Raw genomic sequence first — 8,250 nt, 5'->3', positions numbered from 1 at the left:
TCTCATTCCCTCCAACTCCTACATGTGCTGGTACCCATAAAAACACTAATATTAATCCCATTCTTTGTATTCTAAATAAAGTAAGTTTTATTTCCAACAAAATGTCTGGTCTACCCTCTGAATGATTATGTTTTAAACTTAATAATGCTGAACTTGAGTCTGAACAAATGATTGTTTTTAATGGTTTTATATCCTCCACCCACTGCACTGCTAACAATATTGCTAATAATTCTCCTGAATATACTGATAATCCATCTGTAATTCTTTTTCCTACTTTTATTTTAAATTCTGGTATTACAAATGCTACTCCTATTTTTTCATCTGTTTTTGATGCGTCTGTGTAAATCTGGACATAATGATAGTAATTGTTTATATATTCTTGTATTATACTTGAATCTAATCTACATTTTGGATCCTTTTTCTTTTCCATCAATGCCATATCCACCACTGCTTCTGGTAATAGCCACGGTGGCACTACTGGCAAAGGCAACATTAAACTTATTTCTTTTTCATATATTTGAAATTTTTCTGCTATATTATTGATAATCCAACCAAAACTCTTAACTTGTTTTTTTTCTTTTTCCCAGCATGGTTTTAAAATATCACGTGTGGGATGATCCGGATTATTGCTTTGTAAGTTTATCCAGTAATTTATTGCTAACTGTTTCCTTCTTAAATCTAATGGCATCTCTCCCATCTCTACCTGAAGTGCTGCTATTGGACTGGTTCTGATTGCTCCTGTACAAATTCTTAAAGCTTGATGTTGTATATTGTCTAATTTTATAAGATGAGTGTTTGCTGCTGATCCATAAATTATACTTCCATAATCAATATTTGATCTAATTAATCCTGTATAAATTCTTTTTAATGATGTTCGATCTGCTCCCCAATCAATACCAGCCATACATCTCATAATGTTTAATATTCTTTTGCATTTATCTATGATTTTTTCTATATGTACTTTCCATATAATTTTTTCATCAAACCATATACCTAAAAATTTTATATTTTTTACTTGTTCTAAAACTTGATTGTATAATTTTAGTTTGATATTTTCTCTTTTCCTTTTCTGTGTAAACACCATTAGTTTTGTTTTTTCCACTGAGAATTTAAATCCCCATTGATTTGCCCATTGTTCTATTCTAATAATCTCATCCTGTATTTTCTTTTCAATAAATTTGATATTACGACCCCTTTTCCATATAGCTCCATCATCTGCAAATAGTGAGCAACCGACGTCCTTACCAATATTTTTAAATACATCATTTATCATTATAGAAAACAATAACGGACTTATAATACTTCCTTGAGGAGTACCATTATCTATTATATATTTATCTGACAATTCTTGACCAATTCTTACTTGTATTGTTCTATTTGATAAAAAATCTTTAATCCAGTTAAACATTTTTCCAGTAATACCCATTTTATTTAATTTAATTAATAATCCTTCAACCCACATCATGTCATATGCTTTTTCTATATCAAAAAATACAGCTACTACATTTTCTTTGTTTATTTGTGCTCTCCTAATTTCATATTCTAAACATAATGCAGAGTCATTTGTGCTTCTCCCTTTTCTAAACCCATTTTGATTTCTAGATATATATCCATTAATATTTAAATAATATGTTAATCTATTATTAATCATTTTTTCCATTATTTTACAAATATTTGATGTTAATGCGATTGGTCTATAATTTTCTGGTTTTGTGTTATCTTTTCCTGGTTTAGCTATTGGAATAATTATTGCTTCCTTCCAGCTCTGTGGCAGCTCTCCCTCCTCCCAGACTTTATTGTATAATTCTAATATTTTGTCTTTTGCTTTGTCATTAAGATGTTCTATCATCGTATAGTAAATTTGATCTTTTCCAGGTGATGTATTTTTTGTTTTCCTGGTTACAAAGTTCAATTCTCCTTGTGTAAATGGTTCATTTATTAATTTATTTGTATCTACATTATTTTGCATTAATTCTTTATATTTCATCTTTGTGATTTCCCTACCTTTCTTTCCCTCTTCACTAATATTATTTGAACTATGAATTTTACTAAATGTTTTAGCTAATATTTCTGCTTTTTCTTTATCTTCCGTTATAGTTATATTATCTATTTTTAATATAGGATATCCATATTCTTTTCTAATACCCTTCATTCTTTTAATCGTTTTCCAAATTTGATCAATTTTTGTTTCTCTCCCTACGGTATTACAAAAGTTTCTCCAATATTCTCTTTTTGTATGTTTAATGATCTTTCTTACCTTTGCCTGCTTTCTTTTGTACTCAATTAAATTCTGATAAATTGGGTTACTTTTTAACATTTTAAATGCTTTATTTCTTAATTTTATTACTTCACTACATTCTTTTGTCCACCATGGCACAATTTTTTTATCGTTCTTTCTTCCTCCTTTTTTTATTGATTCTTCTGCAGCCTGTAATATTTTTTTACAGATATTTATATTTAAACTATTTATATCAATTGACTCATCTATTTCTTCCAATTTCTTTTGACTTAAATATTTAAATTTTTCCCAATCAGCCTTATTAAAGTTCCATCTTTATATAATCCTGTATTCCTGTTATTTATTAATATTCCTGTTATGATTTTAATGGGGTAATGATCACTGCCTACTGTTGTATCTTTGTCAATGTCCCACTCACAGTTATTGGCTAAACAATTTGATACTATTGTTAAATCAATCACAGATTCTGTACCTGTTTTTACATTAATTCTTGTTCCTTTTCCATCATTTATACATACCAAATTTTTTATTTCCATTATTTCTTCAATAACTTGTCCATTTTTATCATTACATTTTCCCCATAATGTGCTGTTAGCATTAAAATCTCCACACCAGATTACTTTTCCTTCTAAGTATCCCATTAATTCATCCATCAACTCAAATGATAATATTTTACATGGATTATAAAAATTTATTATTTTACACTTTTCCTTTTTATTGTAAATTTCAACTACTATATATTCTAACTCTTTGCCTTTTCCTAATATCTGATATTGTATCCCTTCTTTTATAAATATTCCACATCCTCCTCCACTTCCTTCTATTCTATCCCTTCTGATACTATTATACCCTTTAAACACAAAATCTAGGTTTGGTTTTAACCACGTCTCCTGTATACATATAATTTCTGGTTTTTCTTCAATTCCATCTATATACCCTTTAAATTCCTGTCCATTAGCGATTAAACTTCTTGCATTCCACTGTAATATTATCATATATTTCTATCAGCTGGGGTTCCTCCTTGCCTTCCATCTGTTTCCAACTTTTTATTAATGTTTTCCCAAGATCCTTCTTTAAACCCTAAGAACTTTTCTGCTCCTCTGACTATTATTTTAATCTTTTCTGTTTTGTGTTTAGCCTGTTCAGTGCAGTTAATGACATAAGCTATGAATAATATCAGTTTTTCCACAGACATTGTAACATTTTCCTCTGATTCTACTTTTCTTTGTTGATAATCTTGAATCCTAATTTGACCTTCATCCCTTGATCTTTCTTTCTGTACATTTTTGACTGCTTCGGCATAGCTTATGTTTTTAGTCATTTTAATTTGTTGGATTTCTTTTGCTTTCTTCCTTACCTCACATCCCCCGAATGTAACTCTATGTTGCCCTCCACAATTGCAACATTTTTCCTGCACTTCTTCCCCACAATCTTCAATTCTGTGATCTTCTCCACACTTTGGACATCTTTGTTTTCCTTTACAGACAGCTGCTATGTGACCATATCTCTGACATTTAAAACATCTTAGTGGTGGAGGAATGAAAGGCCTCACAGAAAAACTCAGATATCCTATTTTAACATTTTGTGGCAACACCTTTTCTTCAAAATCTATTAAAATTGACAGGCTTCCTACTCTTTCACCATTTACATTTTTTGTCAGTCTTTTGAGATTTTTTATCTTTGCACCAACAATGCTTTTTTTTAACTTGTCTATATCTTCCTCCATAGGAATGCCATAAATTACCCCCCGAATGATTTTATCTTCTCCTATAATCTTCCTCTCTGTCACTGTTTTCTTGCAAATGTTTTCCACTTGTAAAGCCTTTCTTCTTTGTTCTTCAGTTTTACACACCACCAGTATATTTCCATCTCTCAAGACCTTCACCATTTCAACATCTCCTATCTTTTTTTTAATTTCTCTAGATAGTGAAATAGGACTCAGGTTCTCTTTTTCTTCTTCATTTTTTATCTTTAATATTATTTTACATTCTTCCCTTCCGATTTTCCTCCTAACTACTCTCTCTTCTTCAGAACTGTTTTCTTCCAACTCTCTTTTATTCCTTTGGCTGTCTAACATTTTTCCTTCTTCTGCTTTACCTCTTCCGCGTCCTCTCCCTCTACTTACTGGCGTCCATTCATCAAAGTCCATATTATCCTCCTGTGTATCCATTCTGAACCATTCACATACCAGTTTATGCCTTTTACTGCCACTTCCAAAAGTAAATAATTTCTACCACTGTGGGGTTCTTAGTAGACCAACGTTTTCAGATCGAAGTTTCGCGCCAAGATCCTGCCTCCAACCAATCCTTTTCCCATCTGGCACTGTCTGCTTGTCAGAGTCAGTATATATCGGGGAAGACACAGGTGCTTGGCATTCCACAGATTGCACTACACTGCAGCAGCCACCAGGTGCATCTAATTTGCTGATTGCAGCCAGGGAGACAAGGTAGAGCAGACGTGCCAGAATCATAACAATTTTAGAAAATCTGTTCCATTTTCTGCACTTTTATAACAGTGAGAGATCATTAATTGAATATTTGATTATTTTTAAGAGGCATCTTTTTCCTATAGGCTAAGAATGCAGTCGGGAATGGAAAGACTGGGACGTCATGAACTAATAAATATCGATCTTTTAAAAATGTAATTTTGGTGGTTTTTTGTTTAGTAACCCTAAAATCACATGTGATTTGCTCTCTGTAGTGGTGTTGATCCTTTTCCGAAGCCAACATTCGACCATTTTTGAACGGGATCAAAATGCAGACAGGAGCTCTGGAAGATCATGGTGGCGAGGATTTAATGGAAATGAACAGTAAACTTCAAGAGAACACAAAGGAAAACACACAGGAAGCAGTGCAAGAGCAGCAGTAGAACCCAGCAGCACAAGAAAGAAACCAAGGAGCTTGAATACATTGGAGGCGTGATTGTCACAAAGAAACCAGGTGATTACCACCAACACAATGAATATCAACTGAGTAGGCAGCAGGGCTAAGGAACTCGGGAGAGACTAATGACAGCACACAAACATGGAATAACTAGGAGGACAATCGACACTAAAGTAAACAGAGCTAGCAACTGGAGCAGCACCTGCCCCATTTTTAAAAGCAGAGGAACAAACGTATTTTTCTGCTCCCCCATTTTTTGACCCAAAGAAATCTGATCGCTCCCTGCAGTCTGACAAATGTAAGTCTCTGATAGTTCTCATTATACCTTTTTAAACTAGCAGGCAAAATATACACATTTGAAATAATTACTAGATTAAAATAAATACCTCAGAGTTGGTTGCATGCAACTCACCACATAAAAGTCATTTGGTCTGGTTGTGATCTCTTCATTTAGATGGATAGTCTTGGAAATGACCAAAATATCAGTCAGTTTTTTTTAAGTGGCATAATACTGTTGCATCTCTCTCACTCACTATTAATCTGAAAAAATACTGTAGAACATTTTTGATGGGATAGCAGGTGTAGACCGCCTACCAGTAACATGCATACAGAGCTGTCCTCATCACTTGCAGGAACTCACAGAAACAGCATCCCTAAATGTTTTATTAATCAGCAGGATAAAAAAACGGAGACTATCGTAGACTATGGACTTCCCACTCTGTTCCAGAACTGTATTATTTGGTTCAATACAACCTCCGACAGTGTTCCTGAGCTTTAAGGTTTAAAAATGCATGCATCACACTGCATGTGTGATGTATATGTGCATGGAGTGTAGTGGCCCTCTTTCTCTCAGCCATCTGCCTAGAAGTGGTCAGAAACAGGTGGGGTAGGGGAAGTGCTGCATTACTCTTAGCTCGATACAGCCGAGAAAATGCCAAGACTACAGCGCTTTCTCTGGTACCTCAACTTTAAAGGATATGGACGGTGTGATGGAAAATCATTGAGGTTTTTAAACTGGAAGTTTTGAAAACCGTGAAATACCGTGATAGCAGTACCTGCAAATACCCATTTGTGACTGAAAAGGTTCAGACAATAGGTAAGGGCGAAGGTGTGCAATTAAACCAAATGAGAGAACTGATTCAAGATCTCCAATTCCATCTGTTCTCTCTACCCTCCATCTTTTCCCTGAGGCCACCACAATGTTCTTTCCTCCACATCTTGCTTTTTGGCCAACAGATTCTAAACTTATGTCCCACTTCTCAGAAATGGCAGAATCTGGTAGCAGACTTTCATTCAGAACTTGTGTAATTTATTTTTATAAACTTGTGACCTTCAGTTAATTAGGCAAGATGCACAGAGGACACTTAAAAGCAAGAGGGAGGGCGAGGATTAGCTGATTTGTGGCTCATTCATTAACTCTATCATGAAGTCATGGCAATGCGTGTTTGTGTGCCATCTTAAGTGAGCAGGGAAGATGTATCCTTGACATAACTCCTGATGTACTTTGCAAAGGATTTTAAGTAAATCAAGCCTGAGAGGTTTGCACTGAGTAAAAACACCAAGGGGAAATGAGCTGGGGGCTTGCAGAGAAAGAAAAACAAAAATTCTCTTGAGCATGTCAAAGAAAACTGGGCAAAAACTAATGAAAATGGGAGAGAATTCTTTTGCTAAAATATTTCAAGATCTTTTTATTTGTGTTCTTTAAACATACCCTTATTGTAATTCTCCATTTTTTCTGTAAGCTATTTTCTATCAGTCTGCTGCATTTTTCTCTGAATGACTCTTTTCTTTATTTTTATGTCACTTTCCCTTGAGATGACTTCCTCCCTACCTGACTGAACTCCTTTCCTATCCACCTCCCTTTTACTATCCCTCAAGCGACTCCTATTCCCATAGTTATCCTGCTTCTTAATCCTCCCCTTTTCCTTGTGATAATTCCTCTCCCGTTTCCCTCTTCTTCTTTCTGTCAAATCCTTCTCTCATTCCCCATCTCTTTGGCAGACGCTGTCTTCTTCTTTCCTCCCCTCCTCTCTCTCTGCTTCCTACCTTCATTTCTCCTCTATGCTTTTTCCCTTGCCTCTCATCTTCTGTTCCATCCATCTATCACTCCTTTTCCCTAAATCAGTCCTAATAGCCTGCAGTGCCACACATGCTCCAGACGTGCTTGCAGAGAAGCAATGTTGTGCAGAGGTACTGGCACAGTCATTAAGCGGAGGAACAAACACAAATCACACGTGGAGGCAAGAGCATGCATCCTCACTTTGACCTGACGCTCAGTCAGCACCGATGTTCTTATATGTCGAACTGATAGTCACATACGCAAGGGATGTGACATTTAAGGGAGAAAGAGGAAAATCGAAATGTGCTGGAACAAAAAGACTGAAATGTGGGATGAATCAAAAATAAATGGAGATGAATATGATGCTGTGGAAAAATGGGTCATGGATTGAATCTACAATCAAACATAAACAGCAGGGGTGTAACAGCCAGCTAACAGGTAATACATGATACTGGTTTCATGTTTTCTTTTTACAATGTTTTTGGAAACCAGGGTGTAAAACCTGTTCACAAACAATAAAGATCCAAAACGTTTCTGGCACAACTTCACCAACTTCCAAGGTGCTTGAAGAGGGTCAATGAACTGTCGTACTCCCCTCCTTGAACCGCCACCTTAATGTGGTGGAGGGGTTTGAGTGCTCAAATGATCCCAGAGGCTATGTTGTCTGGGGCCTAAATACCCCTGGTAGGGTCTCCCATGGCAAACAGGCTCTAGGTGATGGGTCAGACAAAGAGTGGTTCAAGAATCCCTCATGAGGACCAAAATATCGAGGCACGTGACGTCGCCCAGTACGGCGGAGCCGGGGTCCCACCCTGGAGCCAGGCCAGGGGTCGGGACTCGTCGGAGAGCGCCTGGTGGCCGGGTTGCTCCTCGCGGGACCCGGCCGGGCCAAGCCCGAACGAGAGACGCGAGGCCATCCCCCAGTGGGCCCACCACCTGCAAGGGGAACCGTGAGGGACCGGTGCAAAGAGGATTGGGTGGCGGACGAAGGTGGAGACTTCAGCGGCCCGATCCCCGGATGCTTAGGCTGGCTCTAGGGATGTGGAATGTCACCTCGCTGGGGGGGAAGG

Source organism: Girardinichthys multiradiatus, chromosome Y (assembly GCF_021462225.1).
Source record: "Girardinichthys multiradiatus isolate DD_20200921_A chromosome Y, DD_fGirMul_XY1, whole genome shotgun sequence".
Taxonomy (NCBI): domain Eukaryota; kingdom Metazoa; phylum Chordata; class Actinopteri; order Cyprinodontiformes; family Goodeidae; genus Girardinichthys; species Girardinichthys multiradiatus.
The sequence above is the reverse complement of the archived record's forward strand: the minus strand, read 5'-3'. Positions refer to the sequence as shown.